Below are 24,823 nucleotides of genomic sequence, written 5' to 3'. Positions count from 1 at the left end.
ATAATGCCCCCAAGTTTGTTATTCTTTCTCAGGATTATTTTAGCTATATGGGGTCTTTTGTGGTTCCATATGAATTTTAAGAACTATTTGTTCTAGTTCATTGAAGAATGCTATTGGTATTGAATTGAATCTGTAAATTGCTTTGGGCATGATGTCCATTTTGACAATATTTATCCTTCCTGTCCATAAGCATGGGATAGATTTCCATTTATTGTTGTCTTCTTTAATTTCTCTTATGAGTGTCTTTTATTATCTTAACTTTTGGTTGTTTTTATTGAAGTATAGTTGATATACAATATATTGGTTTCAAGTACACAGCATAATGAGTCAACAGTTATATACATTATTAAATCCTCACCCCAACTAGTGTAGTCACTGTCAACATAGAAAGAGGTTACAGAATTGACTATATTCTCTACGCTTACTTTCATCTCCATAACTAATTTAGATTATGATTGAGATTTTGTGCTTCTTTATCCTCTACACCTGTTCCTTGCAACCAACCCAACCCCTCCTCTATGGTAGCCACCAGCCACTTCTCACTGTCTATGAGTCTCTCTGTTTTGTCCATTTAGTTTTGTTTTTAGATTCCACATAAAAGTGAAATAATATGGTATTCATCTCTCTGGCTTGTTTCGCCTAGCAAAATACCCTCTAATTCCATCCATGTTGTCACAAATGGCAGGATTTCTGTCTTTATATGACTGAGTAATATTCCATGATGTACATGCACCACTTCTTTTTCTGTTCATCTAGTAATGTAAAATTAGGTTGCTTCCATATCTTGGATATTGTAAATAATGCAGCAATAAACATGGGGGTGCATATATCATTTTGAGGAAGAGATTTTGTTTTCTTCAGGCAAATTCCTAGAAGTGGAATTACTGGGTCAAATGGTATTACAATCTTTAGTTTTTGGAGGAATCTCCATACTGCTTTCAATAGTGGCTACTCCAACTTACATTCTCCCCAACAGTATAGTTATGTTTTACTTCACATCCTTGCCAACACTTATTTCTTATCTTTTGGGTAGTGGCCATTCTGACTGCTGTAAGGTATTATCTCATGGTAGTTTTGATTTGCATATTACTAGTGATTAGTGATGTGAAGCATTTCTTAATATGCCTTTTGGCCATGCGTATGTCTTTGGGAGAATGTTCAGGGCCTCTGCCCTATTTTTAGTATTCTTTTTTTTGTGACTGTGTTCAGTCATATGAGTTTTTATACATCTTGGATGTTAACACTTTATCAGATATATCACTTACAAATATGTTCTCCCATACTGTAGGATGCCTTTACAATTTATTTATTTATTTATTTTAGTATCGCTAATTTACAGTAACATGAAGAACATTATGTTTACTAGGCTACCCCCTTCACCAAGTCCCACCCCCACATGAACCTTCACAGTCACTGTCCATCAGCGTTGTGAGATGCTGTAAAAACACTACTTGTCTTCTCTGCATTGTAGAGTCTGACCTGTACAACCCACACACATTATACATGCTAATCATAATGCCCCATTTCTTTTTCCTACCCTTATCCCTCCCTCCCCATGCAACCTCCCCAGTCCCTTTCCCTTTGGTAACTGTTAGTCCATTCATGGGTTCTGTGATTCTGCTGCTGTTTTGTTCCTTCAGTTTTTCTTTGCTCTTATACTCCACATATAAGTGAAATCATTTGTACTTGTCTTTCTCTGCCTGGCTTATTTCACTGAGCTTAATACCCTCTAGCTCCATCCATGTTGTTGCAAATGGTAGGATTTGTTTTCTTCTTATGGCTGAATAATATTCCAGTGTGTATATGTACCACATCTTCTTTATCCATTCATCTACTGATGGACATTTAGGTTGCTTCCATTTCTTGGCTATTGTAAATAGTGCTGCGATAAACATAGGGGTACATCTGTCTTTTTCAAACTGGAGTGCTGCATTCTTAGGGTAAATTCCTAGAAGTGGAATTCCTGGTTAAATGGTATATCTATTTTGAGCATTTTGAGGAGCCTCCATACTGCTTTCCACAATGGTTGAACTAATTTAGATTCCCATCAGCAGTGTAGGAGGGCTCCCCTTTCTCCACAACCTCACCAACATTTGTTGTTGTTTGTCTTTGGATGGTAGCCATCCTTACTTGTGTGCAGTGATACATCACTGCAGTTTTAATTTGCATTTCTATGAAAAATAGCGATGTGCAGCATCTTTTCATGTGTCTGTTGGCCATCTGAATGTTTTCTTTAGATAACTGTCTACTCAGCTCCTCTGCCCATTTTTTAATTGGATTATTTGCTTTTTGTTTGTTGAGGTCTGTGAGCTCTTTGTATATTTTTGATGTAAACCCCTTATTGGATATGCCATTTATGAATATATTATCCCATACTTTAGGGTACCTTTTTATTCTATTGATGGTGGCCTGTGCTGTACAGCTTTTCAGATTGATATAGTCCCACCTGTTCAAATTTTCTTTTGTTTCCATTGCCAGGGGAGATATGTTCATGAAGAACGCACTCATGTTTATGTCTAAGAGATTTTTTCCTATGTTTTTTTCTAAGAGTTTTATGGTTTCATGACTTACATTCAGGTCTTTGATCCATTTCGAATTTACTTTTATGCATGGGGTTAGACAGTGATTCAGTTTCATTTTCTTATATGTAGCTGTCCAGTTTTGCCAGCACCATCTTTTGAAGAGACTGTCATTTCCCCATTGAATGTCCATGGCTATTTATCGTATATTAATTGACGATATATGTTTGGGTTAATGTTTGGAGTCTCTATTCTCTTTCACTGGTCTGTGGCGCTGTTCTAGTACCAGTACTAAACTGTCTTGATTACTGTGGCTTTGTAGTAGAGCGTGAAGTTGGGGAGTGAGATACCCCCTACTTTATTCTTCCTTGACAGGATTGCTTTGGCTATTCAGGGTCTTTGGTGTTTCCATATGAATTTTTGAACTATTTGTTCCAGTTCATTGAAGAATGCTGTAGGTAATTTGATAGAGATTGCATCAAATCTGTATATTGCTTTGGGCAGGATGACCATTTTGACTATATTAATTCTTCCTAGCCAGGAGCATGGGATGAGTTTCCATTTGTTAGTGTCCTGTTTAATTTCTCTTAAGAGTATCTGGTAGTTTTCAGGGTATAGGTCTATCACTTCTTTGGTTAGGTTTATTCCTAGGTATTTTATTCTTTTTGATGCTATTGTGAATGGAATTGTTTTCCTGATATCTCTTTCTATTAGTTCATTGTTAGTGTATAGGAAAGCCACAGATTTCTGTGTGTTAATTTTGTATCCTGCAACTTTGCTGAATTCCGATATTAGTTCTAGTAGTTGTGGAGTGGAGTCTTTAGGGTTTTCTATGTACAATATCATGTCATCTGCAAATAGTGACAGTTTGACTTCTTTACCAATCTGGATTCCTTGTATTTCTTTGTTTTGTCTAATTGCCGTGGCTAGGACCTCCAATACTATGTTGAATAACAGTGGGGAGAGTGGGCATCCCTGTCTTGTTCCCGATCACAGAGGAAAAGATTTTAGCTTCTCGCTGTTCAGTATGATGTTAGCTGTGGGTTTATCATATATGGCCTTTATTATGTTGAGGCACTTGCCCTCTATGCCCATTTTGTTGAGAGTTTTTATCATGAATGGATGTTGAATTTTGTCGAATGCTTTTTCAGCATCTATGGAGATGATCATGTGGTTTTTTTCCTTCTTTTTCTTGATGTGGTGGATGATGATGGATTTTTCAAATGTTGTACCATCCTTGCATCCCTGGGATGAATCCCACTTGGTCATGGTGTATGATCCTTTTGATGTATTTTTGAATTAGGTTTGCTAATATATTGTTGAGTATTTTTGCATCTACATTCATCAGGGATAGTAGTCTGTAGTTTTATTTTTTGGTAGGGTCTTTGCCTGGTTTTGTTATTAGGGTGATGTTGGCTTCATAGAATGAGTTTGGGAGTATTTCCTCCTCTTCTACTTTTTGGAAAACTTTAAGGGGAATGGGTGTTATGTCTCCTCTGTATGTCTGATAAAATTCCGAGGTAAATCCATCTGGCATGGGGGTTTTGTACTTCGGTAGTGTTTTGATTACTGCTTCAATTTCATTGCTGGTAATTGGTCTGTTTAGATTTTCTGTTTCTTTCTGGGTCAGTCTTGGAAGGTTGTATTTTTCTCAGAAGTTGTCCATTTCTTCCAGGTTTTCCAGCTTGTTAGCATATAGGTTTTCATAGTATTCTCTAATAATTCTTTGTATTTCGGTGGGGTCCATTGTGATTTTTCTTTCTCATTTCTGATTCTGTTGATGTGTGTTGATTCTCTTTTTCTCTTAATAAGTCTGTCTCGGGGCTTGTCTATTTTGTTTATTTTCTCAAAAAGCCAGCTCTTGGTTTCATTGATTGTTTCTATTGTTTTATTCTTCTCAATTTTATTTATTTCTACTATGATCTTTATTACATTCCTCCTTCTGCTGACCTTAGGCCTCATTTGTTCTTCTTTTTCCAATTTTGATAATTGTAATATTAGACTATTCATTTGGGATTGTTCTTCCTTCTTTAAATATGCCTGGATTGCTATATACTTTCCTCCTAAGACTGCTTTCGCTGTGTCACACAGAAGTTGGGGCTTAGTGTTGTTGTTGTCATTTGTTTCTATGTATTTCTGGATGTCCATTTTAATTTGGTCGCTGATCCGTTGATTATTTAGGAGCATGTTGTTAAGGCTCCATGTTTTTGTTAGCCTTTTTGCTTTGCTTGTACAATTTATTTCTAGTTTTATGCCTTTGCGGTCTGACAATTTGGTTGGTAGGATTTCAATCTTTTGGAATTTACTGAGGCTCTTTTTGTGGCCTAGTATGTGGTCTATTCTGGAGAATGTTCCACGTGCACTTGAGAAGAATGTGTATCCTGTTGCTTTTGGATGTAGAGTTCTATAGATGTCTATTAGGTCCATCTGTTCTAGTGTGTTGTTCAGTGTCTCTGTGTCCTTACTTATTTTCTGTCTGTTGGCTCTGTCCTTTGGAGTGAGTGGTGTGTTGAAGTCACCCAAAATGAAGGTATTACATTCCATTTCCTCCTTTAATTCTGTTAGTATTTGTTTCACATATCTTGGTGCTCCTGTATTGGGTGCGTATATGTTTATAATGGTTATATCCTCTTGTTGGACTGAGCCCTTTATCATTATGTAATGTCCTTCTTTATCTCTTGGTACTTTCTTTGTTTTGAAGTCTATTTTGTCTGATACTAGTAGTGCAACACCTGCTTTTTTCTCCCTGTTGTTTGCATGAAATATCTTTTTCCATCCCTTGACTTTTAATCTGTGCATGTCTGTAGGTTTGAGGTGAGTCTCCTGTAAGCAGCATATATATGGGTCTTTCTTTTTTATCCATTCTATTACTCTGTTTCTTTTGATTGGTGCATTCAGTCCATTTACATTTAGGTTGATTTTTGAAAGATATGTACTTATTGCCATTGCAGGCTTTAAGTTTGTGGTTACCAAAGGTTCAAGGTTAGCTTCTTTACTACCTTACTGTCTAACTTAACTTGCTGATTGAGCTATTATAAACACAGTCTGATGATTATTTATTTCTCCCCCTTCTTATTCCTCCTCCTCAATTCTTCATATGTTGGGTGTATTGTTCTGTGTTCTTTTTAGGAGTGCTCCCATCTAGAGCAGTCCCTCTAAAATACTCTGTAGAGGTGGTTTCTGGGAGGAAATTCCCTCAACTTTTGCTTGCCTGGGAATTGTTTAATCCCTCCTTCATATTTAAATGATAATCGTGCTGGATACAGTATCCTTGATTCAAGGCCCTTCTTTTTCATTGCATTAAATATATCATGCCATTCTCTTCTGGCCTGTAAGGTTTCTATTGAGAAGTCTGATAGCCTGATGAGTTTTCCTTTGTAGGTGACCTTTTTTCTCTCTCTGGCTGCCTTTAATACTCTGTCCTTGTCCTTGATTTTTGTCATTTTACTTATCATGTGTCTTGGTGTTGTCCTCTTTGGGTCCCTTCTGTTGGGAGTTCTGTGTGCTTCCATGGTCTGAGAAACTATTTCTTCCCCCAGTTTGAGGAAGTTTTCAGCCATTATTTCTTCAAAGAAACTTTCTATCCCTTTTTCTCTCTCTTCTCCTTCTATTACCCCTGTAATGAGGAGATTGTTCCTTTTGGATTGGTCACACAGTTCTCTTAATATTCTTTCATTCCTGGAGATCCTTTTATCTCTCTCTGCATCAGCTTCTATGCATTCCTGTTCTCTGGTTTCTTTTCCATTAATAGCCTCTTGCATCCCGTCCATTCTGCTTTTAAGTCCTTCCCGAGATTGTTTTATTTCTGTATTCTCCCTCTGTACTTGCTCCTTTAGCTTTTGCATATTTCTCTGCAGATCCATCAGCATGTTTATGATTTTTATTTTGAATTCTTTTTCAGGGAGACTGGTTAGGTCTGTCTCTGCAGATCCTCTCTCAGGGGTTGTCTGGACTATTTTGGACTGGACTAAATTTTTCTGCCTTTTCATGGTGATAGTGATGGGTATAGGCAGGTTGTGGATATTTCAACTGGGAGAAGAAGTCCTTTCCTGCTTGCTGGACACCTTGCCCTTCTCTGCTGCCTGTGTCGGTTACCCACACTCCTGGAGCAGCCACTGGGTTAATCCCCTAAGCTGCTGTGGGTGGGGTCTCCATCAGAGCAGTGCAGAGCCCTGCGGGGAGTTTCATGCATGCTGGGTGAGCTCCTCTGCAATAGCACTGCCCCTGATGGGAAGTTCTGTGCCAACAGTGGCCTTTGGTTCTCACCTGGGTGGCTGTGCATTGGGCTGGGATTCCGGTTGGCTGCTGGGAGTGCAGCTGCTCCCTCTGACCCTGCTGCAGGTGTGCAGGGGCCTCTCCCATGCCCCTCTGGTGCCACCGCCACCAGCACACATGGGCTGCTTCTGTACCACTCGGTTGCCACCACTGTGGGCTCCCACATGCCTCTCCCTTTCCCCGCTGGCACCGTAGTCACCAGTGCACACAGACTTCTCCCAGGCTGCTCTCATGCTGTCACCACTGGCACGCTTAGGCCACTACCAGGCCACTCCATTGCCCCCACAGTGGGCTCGCATGGGCTGGTCCCAGTCCCCTCTGGCATGGTCAGCATGCACAGACTGCTCCCCGACCCCTCTGGTGCTACCGCCGCTGGTGCATGCTGCTGCTCTCCCACTACTGAGCCGGTTTGTCATGGTCCACACCAGTTGGGGGAATTAGTGGCAGGCTGCTTAGTGACATTAGAGGTTTCAGAGCTGCACTGCCACCCAGGGGGTTAGGGCACCTAAAGTTCCCGGGATTCCCAGGTGCTGGCTAAGTGTGCCTGGACGACTTCATCCAGCTCTGGGGTTCCTGTCTCTTTAAAACTTGCAAAAAGCACTGGCTTTTCTTTTGTCTCAGGGGTGCCAGTTGTCGGGACCTGCCTGCAGGTTTTGCTTTTCTGTTTCTCTAATATCCAGCAACCCGTGCACCTTGTGTCTGCACTCCGGGTGCGGATTTCTAGAGCTGGTTGTTTAGCAGTCTTGGGCTTTCACTCCCTCCCTATTCTGACTCCTTTCTTCCCACCAGGTTCTGGGGTTGGGGGTCATTTGGGTCCCGCCAGGCCACAGCTTGTACCTTACCCCCTTTGTGTGATGTTGAGCTCTCGCAGATGCAGATGTAGATGTATCCTCACTGTTGTACTGTATCCACTGGTGTCTCTTTTAGGAACAGTTGTATTTATTGTATTTTCATAATTCTATATGTTTTTGGGAGGAGATTTCCACTGAACTACTTATTCCACCATCTTGGCTAAACCCCCTCCTGCCTTTACACTTTCTTATTTTTTCTTTTTTTCCCCCTTGCCAGGGAAATGTGTCCAGAAAAATTTAAGCATGCTTATGTTCATAAGATTTTTGACTTTTCCAAGTTTTATGGTTCATGTCTTACATTTAGGTCTTTAATCCATTTTTAGTAAAACACATCTATGAATCCCTGCTTTCCATTCTTTTGGGGACATACCCAGAAGGGAAATTGACAGATTTTATAGTATATGTTTACTTTCTGAGCAACCACCATACTATTTTCCACAGTAGCTGCACCATTTTTCATTCACACCAGCAGTCACATGGGTTCCAATTTCTACACATCCTCACCAACACTTTTCGTTTTGATAGTAGCCATCCAAATGGTATGACTCATTGTGATTTTGATTTGCATTTCCCTAATGACAAATGACATCAACAATCATTTCATGTGCTTACTCCCCATGTATGTATTTTCCCCAGAGAAATGTCTGTGTATACTTTACCTGTTTTTGCTTGGATTTGTCTCGAGTTATAACAGTTCCTTATATACTCTCTATATGTAGTTCTAGACATACTTTGTAGGCCTTTTGTATGCTTTACAAGTACTTTCCCCTACCCTGCAGGTTGTCTTCTCTCTCTTGATAGTGTTTTTTGATGCACAAAAGTTATCAATGTTTTTCTTTTGTTGCTTGTGCTTTTGCTCTCAGGTCTAAAAAACCACAGTCAAATTCAAGGTCATGAATATTTACCCTTACATTTTTGTCTAAAGTTTATACATTTACCTCTTATATTTCATACATTTCTTGTTACTCTTTCTATTTTTATATCATTAATATACGCTTCCATGAACAACTTTGTGGTTACTAGATTCCACACATTATCAAGTCCCCAACAAATATCCCATTACAGTCACTGTCCATCAGCATAGGAAGATGCTATAGAATCACTAATTGTCCTCTCTGTGCTATACTGCCTTCCCCATACTCCCTCCACTACATTTTGTGTGCTAATCATCATGCCCCTGCTTCCACTTCTCCCTCCCTTCCCACCCATCTTCCTCAACCCCTTTCCCTTTGGTAACTGTTAGTCCATTCTTGGGTTCTGTGTTTCTGCTGCTGTTTTATTCCTTCAGTTTTATCTTTGTTCTTATACTCCACATATGAGTGAAATCATTTGGTACTTGTCTTTTTCCACCTGGATTATTTCACTGAGCACAATACCCTCTAGCTCCATCCATGTTGTTGCAAATGGTATGATTTATTTTCTTCTCATGGGTGAATAATACTCCACTGTGTATATGTACATCTTCTTTATCCATTCATCTACTGATGGACACTTAGTCTGCTTCCATTTGTTGGCGATCATAAGTAGTGCTGCAATAAACATAGTGGTGCATGTCTTTTTCAAACTGGGCTCCTGCATTCTTACAGCAAATTCCTAGGAGTGGAATTCATGTCTAAATGGTATTTCTATTTCAGTTTTTTGAGGAACCTCCATACTGCTTTCCAAAAAGGTTGACCTAATTTATGTTACAACCAGCAGTGTAGTAGGGTAATGCTTTCTCCATATCCTCTCCAACATTTATTGTTGTTTGTTTTTTGGATGGTAGCAATCCTTACTAATGTGAGGTGATATCTCATTGTGGCTTTAATTTTCATTTCTCTGATGATTAGAGATGTGTCCGTTGGTGACCTGCATTTCTTCTTTGGAGAAGTGTCTGCTCAGATGGTCTGCCCATTTTTTAATTGGATTATTTCCTTTTCATTTGTTGAGGTGCATGAGCTTTTTGTATATTTTTTATGTAAATCCCTTATTGGATATGTCATTTATGAACATATTCTCCCATACTGTAGGATGTCATTTTTTTCTATTGATGGTGTCCTTTGCTGTACAGAAGCTTTTTAGTTTGATATAGTCCCACTTGTTCATTTTTGCTTTTGTTTCCCTTGCCTGGGGAGATATGTTCATGAAGAAGTTGCACATGTTTATATTCAAGAGAGTTTTGCCTATATTTTCTTCTAAGAGTTTTATCATATCATGACTTACATTCAGGTCTTTGATCCATTCTGAGTTTACTTTGCATATGGTGTTAGACAGTAATCCAGTTTCATTCTCTTACATGTAGCTGTCCAGTTTTACCAACACCAGTTGTTGAAGAGGCTGTCATTTCCCCATTGTATATCCATGGCTCCTTAATTGTATATTAATTGACCATATATGCTTGGGTTAATATCTGGACTTTCTATTCTGTTCCACTGGTCTACAGACCTGTTCTTGTGCCAGTACCAAATTGTCTTGATTACTGTGGCTGTGTAGTAGAGCTTGATGTTGGGAAGTCATATCCACCCTGCTTTATTCTTCCTTGTTAGGATTGTTTTGGCTATTCGGGGCCTTTTGTTTTTCCATATGAATTTTAGAACTATTCCAGTTCATTGAAGAATGCTGTCCGTATTTTGGTAGGCATTGAATTGAAGTGGTAGATTGCTTTAGGCAGGGTGGCCATTTTGACTATATTAATTCTTCCTACCCAATAGCATGGGATGAATTTCTATTTATTAGTATCCTCTTTAATTTCTCTTAGGAGTGTCTTGGGGTTTTCAGGGTATAGATCTTTCACTACCTTGGTTAGGTTTATTCCTAGGTATTTTATTCTTCTTGATGCAATTGAGAATGGAATTGTTTTCCTGACTTCTCTTTCCCTTAATTCATCATTAGTGTATAGGAATGCAACAGATTTCTGTGCATTAATTTTGTATCCTGCAACTTGGTGATTTCAGATATTACCTCTAGGAGTTTTGGGGTGGATTCCGTAGGGATTTTTATGTACAATATCATGTCATCTGCAAACAGTGACAGTTTGACTTTTTCCTTACCAATCTGGATGCCTTTTATTTCTTTGTGTTGTCTGATTACCATGGCTAGGACTTCCAGTACCATGTTGAATAAAAGCGGGAAGAGTGGGCATCCTTGTATTGTTCCCAATTATTAGTGGAAAAGCTTTCAGTTTCTCACTGTTAAGTATGATATTGGCTGTGGGTTTGTCATATATGGCCTTGCCCTCTATACCCATTTTGTTGAGAGTTTTTATCATGAATGAATGTTGAATTTTGTTGAATGCTTTTTCAGCATCTACAGAAATGATCATGTGTTTTTTGTCCTTCTTTTTGTTGATGTGGTGGATGACGTTGTGGATTTTCAAATGTTGTACCATCCTTGTATCCCTGGGGTGAATCCCACTGGATCATGGTGTATGATCCTCTTGATTTATTTTTGAACTCGGTTTGCTAATGTTTTGTTGAGTATATTTGCGTCTATAATCGTCAGGGAAATTGGTCCCTAGTTTTCTTTTTTTGTGGTGTCTTTTACTGGTTTTGGTATTAGGGTGATGCTGGCTTCATAGAATGAGTTTGAATGTATTCCCTCCTCTTCTATTTTTTCAGAAAACTTTAAGGAGAATGGGTATTATGTCTTTTCTAAATATCTGATAAAATTCAATGGTGAATCCATCTGGTATGGGGGTTGTGTTCTTGGGTAGTTTTTTGTTTACCAATTCAATTTCATTGTGGTAATTGGTCTGTTTCGATTTTCTGTTTCTTCCTGGGTCAGTCTTGGAAGGTTCTATTTTTCTAGAAATTTGTCTAATTCTCTATGTTATCCAGATTGTTAGCATATAGATTTTCATAGTATTCTCTAACAATTCTTTGTATTTCTGTGGTGTCTCTTGTGATTTTTACTTTTTCCATTTCTGATTCTGTTTATATGTGTAGATTCTTTTTTTCATAATAAATTTGGGTAGGGGGTTATCTATTTTGTTTATTTTCTCAAAGAAACAGCTCTCGGTTTTATTGATTTTCTTCTAGTGTTTTATTCTTCTCAATATTATTTATTTCTTCTCTGATCTTTGTTATGTCCCTCCTTCTGCTGACTTGGGCCTCATTTGTTCTTTTTCCAGTTTCAATAATTGTGACTTTAGACTATTCACTGGGGATTGTTCTTGCTTCTTTAAATAGACCTGGATTGCAATATACTTAACTCTTAGAACTGCCTTCCCTGTGTCCCACAGAAGTGTGGGTGTTGTGCTATTATTTTCATTTGTCTCCATATATTGTTAATCTCTGTTTTAATTTGGTCATTGATCCACTGATTATTTAGGAGCGTGTTGTTAAGCCTCCATGTGTTTGTGAGCATTTTTGTCTTCGTTGTACAATTTATTTCTAGTCTTATATATTTGTGATCTGAGAAGTTGGTTGGTAGAATTCAATCTTTTTTAATTTACTGAGGCTCTTTTTGTAGCCTAGTATGTGGTCTATTCTGGAAAATGTTCCATGTGCATTTGGAATGAATGTATAGCCTGCTGCTCTTGGGTGGAGAGTTCTGTAGATGTCTGTGAGGTCCATCTGTTCTAATGTGTTGTTCAATGCCTCTGTGTCTTTACTTATTTTTTGTCTGGTTGATCTGTCCTTTGGAGAGAGTGGAGTGTTGAAGTCTCCTAGAATGAATGCTTTACATTCTATTTCTCCTTTTAATTGTGTTAGTATTAGTTTCGCATATGTAGGTGTTCCTAAGTTGGGTGCATAGATATTTATAATGGTTATATCCTCTTATTGGACTGACCCCTTTATGATTACATAATGTCCTTCTTTGCCTCTTGTTACTTTCTTTGTTTTGAAGTCTATTTTGTCTGATACAAGTACTGCAACACCTGCTTTTTTCTCCCTATTAGTTGTATGAAATATCTGTTTCCACCCCTTCACTTTTGATCCGTGTATGTCTTTGAGTTTGAAGTCAGTCTCTTGTATGTAGCATATAGTTGAGTCTTGTTTTTTTATCCACTCAGTGACTCTATGTCTTTTGATTGGTGCATTCAGGCCATTTACATTTAGGGTGATTATTGATAGGTACGTACTTATTGCGATTGCATGCTTTAGATTTGTGGTTACAAAAGGTTCAAAGGTAACTTCCTTACTATCTAAGAGTCTAACTTAACTAACTTGGTATGCTATGATATACACAATCTAAACGTCCTTTTTTTTCTCTTCCTTTTTCTTCCTCCTCCATTCTTTATATATTAGGTATCATATTCTGTACTCTTTGTCTATCCCTTCATTGACTTTGAGGATAGTTATTTTAATTTTGCACTTCCTTAGTAATTCGCTCTTCTACTTTCTTTGGTGTTGTTTTATTGCCTCTGGTGACAACTATTAAACCTAAGAAACACTTCCATCTCTAGTGTTCCCTCCAAAATAGACTGTAGAGATGGTATGTAGGAGGTAAATTGTCTCAGCTTTTTCTTATCTGGAAATTATTTAATCTCTCCTTCAAATTTAAATGATAATCTTGGTAGATAAAAGTATTCTTGGTTCAATGCCCTTCTGCTTCATTGCATTAAATATATTATGCCACCCTTCTTGCCTGTAGGGTTTCTTCTGAGAAGTCTGATGATAGCCTGATGTGTTTTCCTTTGTATGTGATCTTATTTCTCTCTCTGTTTGCTTTTAATACTCTGTCCTTATCCTTGATTTTTGGCATTTTGTTTATTGTGTGTCTTGGTGGTGTCCTTCTTGGGTCCCCTGTGTTGGGAGATCTGTGCACCTCCATGGCCTGAGAGACTATCTCCTTCCCAATATTGGTGAATTTTTCAGCAATTCCTTCCTCAAAGACAGTTTCTGTCTCTTTTTCTCTCTTCTTTTCGTAGCCCTTTAATACAAATGTTGTTTCATTTGGATTAGTCACACAGTTCACTCAGTATTCTTTCATTCTTAGACATTGCTTTTTCTCTCTGTACCTCAGCTTCTTTGTATTTCTCTTCCCTAATTTCTATTTAATTTATCATCTCTTCCACCATATCTAATCTGCTTTTAGTACCTTCCATTGTGTTCTTCAATGATTGGATCTCCATCCTAAATTCTTTCCTGTGTTCTTGAATATTTTTCTGTATCTCCATGAGCATTTTAATGATTTTTATTTTGAAATCTCTTTCAGGAGGATTCATGAGATCGATTTCATTTGAATCTTACTCAGGTGTATTCATAATTTTGCAAAGAACCAGATTCTTTTGACATTTCATAATTCGTCTGTCATGCCCTCTAGTGCCCAGAAGCTCTACTCTCTGGAGCTGCTCAGCCCCTGGGGCAATATCGGGCATCGCAGGGGAGTGGTGTTGGTGCTTCAGGGGAAGAAGGAGCTGTTTCCTGCTTCCCAGCTGCTTTGCCTGTCTCCAGTGACAGAACCAGTGGGCTTAACACACAGGTGTAAGCCTCTGTGCTTTGTGTTTGTAGCTGCCATAGGTGGGCCTTCCCTATGGCCGGCCTGATGCCAGGGCAGGGGTTTCTGGATTTTGAGCCTGAGCCACATGCAGGCTATCTGGAAGGAAGACACAGCAAGCTGTGTATCATGGTGGGGGGCCTTGGAGCTGCGTAGCCAGCCAGGTGCTGAAGTGCCTTAAGATCATGAAAGTTCCCAACATGTGGGGCAGTGTGCAACTGGACAATTCTGTCTACCTGTCCTTTCTCCTGAGCAGTAAGCTGTGTGCAATCCTCGCCCCTTTAGCAGCCCTCTCACTTTTACAAAGTTGCTCAGACTGCCTACCCAGATCAGGCAGATGTGAATCCCTGTTTTCCACAAGCAACTAGAATCTCCATCTTTCCAAGTATTCCACCCACCTTAGCTTTCCAACTGCAGTAAATCACCAGAGCACCATGCAATGTAGGTTCATGCTGTCAGAGCATATCTCCAGGGCTATGTGTTCAGCAGTCCCAAGCCTACACTCCCTCCCTGCTCTGTTTCTCTTCCTTCTGCTGGTGAGCTGGGCTGCAGGAAGCACTTGGGATCTGCCAGGTCACAGCTTTGGTACATTACTCTGTTCCATGAGGTCTGCTCTTTTCTCCAGGTGTATGCAGTCTGGTGCAGCCTTCTTTCTTGTTGCTCTTTCAGGATTAGTTGTATTAAATTATATTTTCTTATTACATGTGGTTTTAGGAGGTAGTCTCTGTCTCACCTCTCATGCCATCTTTAATCCAATACTTGTTCTGAGTGTCTTATAGTTTTCAGAGTAAAAGTCTTTCACCTCCATGGTTAGGTTTATTTCTAGATATTTTATTCTTTTTGATGCAAATATAAATGTGCTTATTTTCTGATTTCTCTTTCTGCTACTTCATTGTTAGTATATAATATTGCAACAGAATTATGTGCATTAAATTGGTATCCTGCAACTGCTGAACTATCTTAACAGCAGTCACATGGACAGGTTTACATTTATGAACATTCTAGCCAAGATTTATTATTTTTCAAGATTTCTAAATTATAAACACAATGGTGGATGTGAAATTATCTTGTGGTTGATTTGCACTTCTCTTTTGCTAAGATATGATGCATCTTTAGTATGTTTTTTGTACATTTATTTTCTTTGAATGTCTGTCTTGCTCATTTTTGAATTGCTTATAATCTTAAGTTTTAAATTCTTCCTTTTGAAAATTTAAGAATTTTCTTCTAATACATAATATATTCTTGATGGTGCGCCTCTATTGCTGTGTTTTGTAGGTATTTTTTCATCTTCTGCAAGTGGACTTTTTACTCTCTTGGTAATATTCTATGATGCACAAAAGTACTGGATTTGATAAACTCTTCCATAGTATTTCTTTTGTTGCTTATACATTATATTATCACATCAAGCACTGCATTGCCAAATCCAAGGTCACTTATTAAAAAATGTTTATTACCAAAAGTTACAGATTTTCATTGCTACCATTTGTGATGTTGATGCATTTTGAATAGGGTGTAAGGTAGTGTCAGTCCCTCCCTGCTTCTGACTCGCAGATAAGGGAGGAGACGTGATGAGATATCAAAGATCTGGAAGGGCCAGCCAGGGGGCTCAAGGCGTAACAGCTCAACAGTGCTTCTGAGAGGGCACCCTTCATATTTATTGAGCAAATACATGCTAACAATAGAATTTCGTGTGGGGGACTTGATAATCATTAACTAACTGTAAACTTAATCCTCGGAGTCTCCAGGCTGCTGGGGCACGATGTCTTACAAGGTATTGAAACAATAGCAAGGGCAATTAGGTCACAGAAACTGTTTTGGTCTTGTTTGTTCTGTTCCTGATCACTTATCAGGAATTACAGGAAAAATAATGAAGTCATATATGATTATACATTTGATTTCTAGACTTGATTTATATATTAATCCCACATTTCCCCCTTATTTTTTAAATAAAATGCTGAAGTAGTGGGTATAGATTAGTTTCTAATAGAAAGCTTTTTTAAGTTTATTTTTTCATAAAAAATAATCTATTTTTTAAATCTTGTGATGTAATATAAAGATGGAAAGTAGAGTTTAGTGCAGTAGCAATGCAAGTGTAGGTGGTCAGGTGCCCATAGACTAGGTATTGATCCGAGCTAGACAAGGGCAACAAGCAGCCATGGGTGCAGATTTCTCTCAAAACTGGAAGGGGGGTGGTTAGGTTCTAAGCCTCACCTCTGTTGGCCCCCATTTTCTCATCTGATGGCCCCCCTGTGACTGTGCCTGTCTTAGGTTGTTCCTCCCTTCAGGAATCTTACCTGTCTCTGGCTAACCAGCCATCTTCGGGGGCCATACAGAGAGATGCAAAGTTGGTAACCGAGAGAGAAGCAATATTATCTGAAAAGGTTAGCTTTTTACTTCTTTGCAGATTTATGCCCCATGGTTTCTATGTCCAGCACATGTCTTGAGATATTTTTATCAGCAGGAAGGATTATGATACACAGTAATTTTAAGTATGAGGCATGAATTCTAGTAAAGGGCTGTATTTAGGAAGGAAAAAGAAAAGCTATAGAAGTAGCAAAGGAAGAAAATATGAGGAGATTATTTTTTTAACACTTCTTGTAGAGTAACGTAAGCATGTATAGGTTTTAACAAACTACTGATTAAATTATGTACACACATTAACAGAACAGGAATACAGATACATAGCAAAAGCAGACCTACAATTACTGGCCATATCCAATGAAACCAGGAAAACCAGTTAGGTAACCCAGGCATTTGTGAAAAGTTATTAAATACTGTCTAATTGATTTTGAATAGTTTGAGAAAAATCAGTCAAATTAAAACAACACATTCCTAGAAACTGTTCACATCCCATATGTTCTATTAACAGCAGACAGCCTATAGTAGCACGATTCTGAAGCACTGCAACTCACACTTCTCCTAGCTCTTGATTGAGTCCAGATAATACAGAAGCAGTCAAATTCATTGTCTTATTGTATACACAGGCCAGCTTAGTTATCTTTTTTTTTTTTTGAGTAGGCAACTTATTCACTTTATTTTACTTGTAGTAAACTATGTGGTGGCCACAGCTGGAGCCTGGGTCCTCTGCACAGAGACTCTGGTGTGGGTCTTTACAAGATGGTCAGTAAATTCCTGGTATGGAGACTTGGTGAACACTGTCTCTTTCCAGAGATCAGGGCTGAGATAGCTATAGGTCTTGGAGATGGCATCAAAGGTGGCTGTGGCAAAGTTGCCCAGGGTGGCCGTGCAGCCCCTAGCTGAGGTGTAAGTCATCAATACCATCAGCAGCAGCTTCTTGGGCACAGGAGCAGAGATGATACCAGTGCCCCTGGAGGCGGGGATGAGGTGCAGCAGCACAGAGACACAGCAGCCAGTCACCTTACAAGGGACAGTGTGAGGCTTGCCAATCTTGTTCCCCTAGTAGCCTAGCTGCACAGGGACAATGGAGAGCTTGGCTAGAATGATGGCCCCACAGATGGCAGTGGCTATTTCCTTGGAGCACTTAACACCCAAGCCAACATGTCCATTGTAATCTCAAATGGCAACAAATGCCTTGAACCTGGTCCATTGACCAGCTTGGGTCTGCTTTTGCACAGGCATAATCTTCAAGACCTTATCCTTGAGAGATGCCCCCCAGGAAAAAGTCAATTATTTCAGACTCCTTGATGGGAAGGGAGAATAGATCTTCTCCAGCGATTTGATCTTCATATCTTTGACCAGGAGGCCCAGCTTGGTGACAGGAATCCACTTTGTCCTTGTCCTTGCCTCCGCGAGCTCTGAGGCCACGGCCCCGACCCTGGCCACCGCTGCCAAAGCCTCCACAGAAGTTGCCACAGCCTGATTCCCGGCCTCCACCCCCCACCCCACCCCCACCCCCCGCAGCACCGGTGTCATCCGCCATTTTGTGTTTTCCTGGAGAAGAGGGCTAGATATCTCTTTTTGCATTCCACTGACAAGTCCAGGAACTGGCAGGATGAATGCAGCTGCAACTGGAACAGAGGTGGGATCTAGAAGCTTCAAGTTGTCATCACAATCAGACGGCAGATCTCGGAGAAATCTTTCACGACTATTTCTGGGATAATCTATTAGAGCAGGAAGGATGCGTCCCATACCACATTGCTTTGATAATGTGAAGAGAGGGCTTAGGGTGTGAACTTGTACCACAGGCCCTGCCCCTAAGGTGGGCTGGGTGGTTGTGTTTGCTATGGCTGTTTACAGTGAAGTCACGGGTTGTGCTGAGATACCCTTCTTTATTTGCAGAACACTCAAACATTCCAGGCCAAGTTGCTCCTGGCCTTTTGTCCTTTAACTGATCTCACTGAAGAATGACTCTAGAGCTTAATGTTTAACACAGAATTTTGGTGGGGGTTTTCCTTGCATGTACATTGCTCTGAGTGCAAATATCCTGCCTTGCTTTTTCCGGAGGCCCTCACCCTATTCTGTCTAAGCTCAACGTTTCTGTCTCTTTACCCCCTCTACAGTTAGAGATCCTAGCTGCTGCTAGGGAGAAGGGGTGGTGACCACTCTGGCTGCTCCATGCTGAGAGGGGGCACATAAAGGGTGCAGTTAGGTCTCCATCAGTGGTCAGCTGAGAGGGCCTTGGAAGATTGGTGATTCTGTTCTGGGTTCCATTTCTATTACTATTTGCAGTTTTATGGCTTCTAGGCAAGATAGGACAAATTGTGTTATTAGGTTAAGTAGCAACATCTGGAGTTGGATTTTCCTTTTTGGAGCAACTTGACAAGACTAAGAAAGTATGGCTGAATATGAGGACTAGAAACAGTAAAATTTTAATTGAAATGGGAGAAAACTGAAACATCTGGAGAATCATAGCTAGATATTTTGGGGAAACTAGAATTCTAGATCTAGTCTATGTCCCAATGACTAGTATTAGGATTTAGTATAGATAAAGGTGCATTATTGAAACAATACTTTTCTCTAAAATGACCATCATTTTTATTAGAAGTAACTAGATTAAGAAAATAATTAACACTTGGCTTGACTATTTGCATAAGTGCAGCAAGAAGAGCAATTGATTACATAAGATCTTTTAAATGTGCTTTGCTAACTTTTTATGAGGAATTTCAGATTGGACTTCTAAAGGCCTCTTGAGGCCAGAAAGCCAAGCCAGATTTGACATCAGGGTTTGCCTGCAGTACCTGTAGATTTGGGTGAATTCCTCTCTTCTTGAGGTCCCCGAGACATTTTGAGGTTCCTGCACCTACCAGGAAGTGACCTTCCTTACTCACCTGGTAAGGCTGCTGTGAACCTTGTAAGCAAGGTACCAGGCCACTTCTTCCAAGGGGCTTTGTTGGCTATATAGAGTCAACCTTAGGTCCTTAAAGCTGTTCATATCTGAGTTTACACATGTGTCTCTCAGGTATGACATTCCAGTCAAAGCCTTGATAATATAATCAGTGTTTTTAATTGGTCCTCTTACATGGAAAACAGACTCTTACTGAACTTATGCAAATAAACATACTGCCATGAAATATAAAAATACTGAAAGCTTTTAAATTCTGGGAGTGTCAGGTAGGGAGAAAGATCAATGTTTCAATTCTGCTTATAAAGGTATTGTCATTTACTAAATTGTCAGCCAGCTTAAGAGAAAAAGCTTAAAACACTTTATCAGCAACATTTGAAACAAAAAGCCACAAAATTATTTCCCTTAGTTTACTTAGTCTTATGTAACCAATACCTGTTCTGCTGAAATCTAGTTCTTTACTAGTTTAGGAGTAATAAAACAGTGACTATAAATGACAAAAGAATTACAAATGACAATGGTTAAAGACCTAATGAGAGCTTAATATAAGACAGTTGACATAAGAAAATTTGGATATTTCTGTAACAGAACATTCAGTAACAAAGTTTAGCATCGTTCCCTTTGACAGCACTTTCCAGGTAAATATATATAAGAAAAATAAGCCAAATCAGCCAAATATTTTCCCTGATGAGGAGAAAAAATTCCTCTGACATGTTCCAGGGGCCCTTTGGAAATATCAGAGTTAATTAGAGGTAAAAGCACCTTTTTGAATTTGATTTTGGAAAGTTGTCAGAAGATAATTTCTTTGGCATTTGCTTAAATAAGATTGTAGGCTGCCATGAAGCAATACTTATCTATTTAACTAGAATGACAACAAAATACTTCAAAGGCAGATACAGAAGTTTACATGGTTTGTTAGCAAAGTTTAACTTTCAGTCCTTTAATATTAAGATCTCATTTTATTAAAAACTCAAGACAATTTATTGAGACTTTAAGTATGAGAAACTATTTTGATAAAACAATTAGAAAACCTTTTGCAATCTTTCAACATCGAGCAGACTAACAGTTTAAGAAAACTTTGTCTTTTTAACTGAGAACAAAATTCTAATTTTGCTGTGTACCTGATATCACATTTGCTTTAATTTCACATAGCATGAACATATTAATTCATCCACAAAGTTTCTACTTTTTACATTTAGAGTTCTTCCTCCTTAAATAAACAGCTGTACTTTAAGGAGTTTCTTTTACCTTCAAAATGAATTTCCATTCCTTATACTTTCTCTTATTAAAACACACATTTTTTTTTCTAGGAAGCAGAGATGTTTTCTTTACTACTTTAAGTAGTTTTATTTAGAACTTAAAATCATTAGGAACATTAATTTTTAGTGAACACTGAGAAGTGGGCTATTGTAAACTGTTACACTAACATTCTTTAAATTGACAAATTTATGAACACATTTTATAATTTCTGGAACCGTGTGCTTTATAGCACAATCTCTCACTGAGCACAAATGTCTACTTAAGCAAAACTTAAGATTTTAGGTTACTACAAAGATTCTCAGGCTGTTTGTAGGTATATACACTGTAACACACAATGTAATACATTAACACACTGTTATTAAGATGTTTACTTGCTACACTTTAGTTTACTTATTCCTAACAAGTATGCTCACAAAACTTTTACCAAACAATAGACAATGTCAAGTCTCTCTTTAAGCATTTTTCTTGAAAGATTTAACAGATAACATCAACTTAAATGACTTTAGGTAAACTTAGGGAGCTGATAACCATAGGACATGTCCATTTCAGTTCAACTTAAATTAGCATTAATGCTTAATATTTTCTATTAGAATTTTGTGGAAATTTTAGAATGCCCAATTTTTACAAGTGCTTGTCTTTAAATCAATTTTTATTAATACCATCCAGAGGTAGAGAAATATTTTTCATTTACATACACACATACAGATTGAGACATAATGACTACAGTTAGCAACACTTTTCATAAAAGAACATATACACAAACTGATACAAAGATTTGAATTACTAATATCCAATTGCCTTCTTTCCTTTTACCTCATTTGACTAAAAGTATCTCAGTTTTCAAGAATACACTCTAAAGGTGAGAAGTTTACATCACTGGGTTAAGGTTTAGATGGCCCCAGACTAACAGGGCCAATGAAGGAAGGTTCTGAACTTATAGGGACTGTGTGTGTCCAGGGGGCTGGAAATAAAATGCAAGTACAACTCGAGCACCAGTTATTTAAAATCAGGCTGTATTGCAGAAGATAAATTTCTTCCATTTCAGGGAGTCTAGTTTAAAACTGTCCCAATTTTTGAAGATAATAATAAAGCCAATAAGAATAGATTTTCACCAAAAAAAAATTAGAAAACGAATACCATATTGTAGTAGTCTATGGGACTTTTGACTATTTTCCTTCTTTGCGGCAAAATATACTTATCTGCAAAACTTTATAATATTGTATACTTCTCTCAGGGGCCAAGCCTTTCTAATCAGAGACTTCAGACTGGTGGCCGATGCTAATCATCTTTTAAATGGCTAGTGGGTACTCAGACACATTTTATGAGATAGAGGACAGCATTTAGTCAGGAATAAGAGCAATCTCTTAACTTGCAGTGGTGGGCATTAGGTTCTGTGAAACTGATGAAGTTAGGAGAGAGTGAGGAAGGCCCTCTGCCTCACTCAGAGGCCAGGGCAGCCTGAAGAAGCAGGCTGGAAGTCAGAGAAACAGAAAGAGAGACACTCCTCATGGACACCCAGGCGGGCTGTCGGGGTCTGAGTCCAGACACGCGGACCTTTGATAAGCTGCTGAAGTGCAGCCTCAGCCTAGACTCTTGCAGGTGCCCACGGCTTTCCTCAGTCCCTCGCATCTGAGGACAGGCCTCTGAAAGGGAATCCTGGCCTACACTTGGGAGACTTACCCAGCTCCCAAGGGAGATGGGGGATCCACTGAGGGAGACACAGGAGAACCTGTCGCTTGAGACTCTGAGATCGGCAGCCAGGCTAGTCCCATTTAAGTGGCTGACGAGCGCCCAATGCTGTGTGCCACAGACAGCTTCCTTCTATAAGGACAGTGAGAGAAAAGGCAGGCTTGGATGCCAATACTCACCTCCGAAGTCATCCTGGACAAGTCCCCAAAGATGATGCCAGGGTTCTTGTTTGCAGAGCTGATAAATGAACTTAGTAAACAGTCAAGGTAGGAGAACTAAGGGGAGGCTTTTATTTAGGGATACACTGAGAGGACAGACAGCTGCTGGCTCACACCAGGAGGGGACAAGAGAGCTCTGTGCACATAATTTTGACAAATTGTATTGCTGTTTAGCATTCCTTGAAGTACTTTCTATTGGAATCCTTCTGAAGGAGCTTGTAAATTTAAGGTACAGTAAAAGCAAGCTTTTCCCTATCTGCCACAGTTAAAGAAATTGTAAAAAAAAACAATTTTTTAAGATCAATGATAACCATGTCCCAGTCTTTCAGAATCAAAGCTGGAGAAGGGAGGCCTTCTTGTAAAGGACCCATAGGTTTATGGATTGCATTTTGTCTTGTCATGTAAGAGTCTCCATTTTCCTGACTTCTTTATAACAAATACAGGGGAATTCCACGGGCTTGTGGAAAATTCTGACCTATTCAACTGAAGCTGTTCTTGAACTAATGTGTGTAAGGCTGCCAGTTTCTCTTTATTGAGGGGCCATTGATCCACCCAAACAGGTACAGGGATAATGTTTACCTGTCTGTGAGCCTTTTTGAAAACTCTTAATACATTATCCAATCAACTAGTCTGAGGGTTCCTTCTGGCGGCAACCAGTAACAAAGATTTTTAATATATTTGTGAAGTTGAGCAAAGTCTTTTTTAGAAGTTTTCACTCCTGAGATTTTCAGGGGGGCATGGAGTAATTTTAAGTAATCCCCTGGTTTATCTGCGTTAGTTTCATGTTGGCCCATAATAGTGTCCCTGACGTCTAGATCCTGTCCCTACATACACTTTCTCGGGAGTCTTACCGGATCGACGATCTTCGGAGCTTCCCCACTCTGAGTTTCAAGGGTCCCTGTTTGGGCGCCACTTGTCAGTCCCTCCCTGCTTCTGACCCGCAGATAAGGGAGGAGACGCGATGAGATATGGAAGATCTGAAAGGCCAGCCAGGGGACTCAAGGCGTAACAGCGCAAGAGTGGTGCTGAGAGGGCACCCTTCGTATTTATTGAGCAAATACATGTTAACAATAGAATACTGTGTGGGGGACTTAATAGACAACCATTAACTAACTGTAAATGTAATCCTCGCAGTCTCTAGGCTCTTGAAGCGCGATGTCTTACAAGGTATTGAAACAATAGCAAGGGCAATTAGGTCACAGAAACTGTTTTGGTCTTGTTTGTTCTGTTCCTGATCACTTATCAGGAATTACAGGAAAAATAATTAAGTCATATATGATTATACATTTGATTTCTATAATTGATTTCTATATTAATCCCACAAGGTAGGGTGTCCAAGTTCATTCCTCTGCATGTGAAAATTCAAGTGTCCAAGAATCATTTGATGCAGAGAATGTTTATTCCTGTAAATGACCTTGGAACCCTTGTCAAACATCAATATTGTCGTATAGGTTTATTTCTGGAATCTCTATTTCATTGATTTGTACATCTACACTCATGACAGTACTGCACTGCCTTTCATTAATGCAGCTATGTATTAAGTTTTGAAACCAGAATTTGAGTCTTCCCACATAATTCTTTATAAAGGTTGATTTGGTTAATCAGAAAGATTAATAATTCCATACAAATTTGAGGAAACCTTTTTCATTTCTGCATAAAAGGGTGTTCAGATTTTAAAATGGACTTTATTGAATCTGTAGATCACAATGGGTTGTATTGTCTAAAGAATAATGTATTACAGTAGATGAACACAGTCATCCCATTTGTATATTTATTTCAGCAAAACCCTAATTTTCACTTAACAAGTATTTCACTTCCCAAGGTAAATTTATTCACAAGTATTTTGTTCTTTTGGATGCTATTGTACATATAACTGTTTTATTTACTTCTCAGAGATTAATTAGCTATAGAAATAGAACTAATTTTGCATGTTGATCTTTTACCCTGTAACTTTGAAGATTCTATTATATCTAGAAACTTTGTTAATTCCCTGGGGTTTTCTACATAAATGTTCACATACTACAGAGACTGTTTTAAGTCTTACTTTCCAATTGTCTTCCATTGTTTCTTCTTGCCTAGTTGATCAGAAACGTTTGTCTTGTTGATGATCTTAGGAGGGAAGCATTCAGTCTTTTGCCAGTAATATTAGCTGTTTCCCATAAGTACTATTTATCATACAGGAAGTTACTATATATTCCCAGTTCACTAAGTGGTTTTCATTAGAACCATGAAAGTGTGTCAGGTTTTGTCAAATGTTTTCTACAAACTGAAATGATTCTTTAGTTTTATTTCCTTTATCATATTAATATGATCTATATTTAATCCTGC

At 38.8% G+C, this 24,823-nt stretch overlaps 1 pseudogene; it reads right to left on the bottom strand.

Annotated features, from left to right (window-relative positions):
* Positions 1–17,082: 17,082 nt before the first annotated feature.
* Positions 17,083–20,324, bottom strand: LOC108400681 (small ribosomal subunit protein uS5 pseudogene; annotated as a pseudogene).
* Between the last annotated feature and the right edge of the window lie 4,499 nt (positions 20,325–24,823).

Source organism: Manis javanica, chromosome X (genome assembly GCF_040802235.1).
Source record: "Manis javanica isolate MJ-LG chromosome X, MJ_LKY, whole genome shotgun sequence".
NCBI lineage: Eukaryota > Metazoa > Chordata > Mammalia > Pholidota > Manidae > Manis > Manis javanica.
The sequence above is the reverse complement of the archived record's forward strand: the minus strand, read 5'-3'. Positions and strand labels throughout refer to the sequence as shown.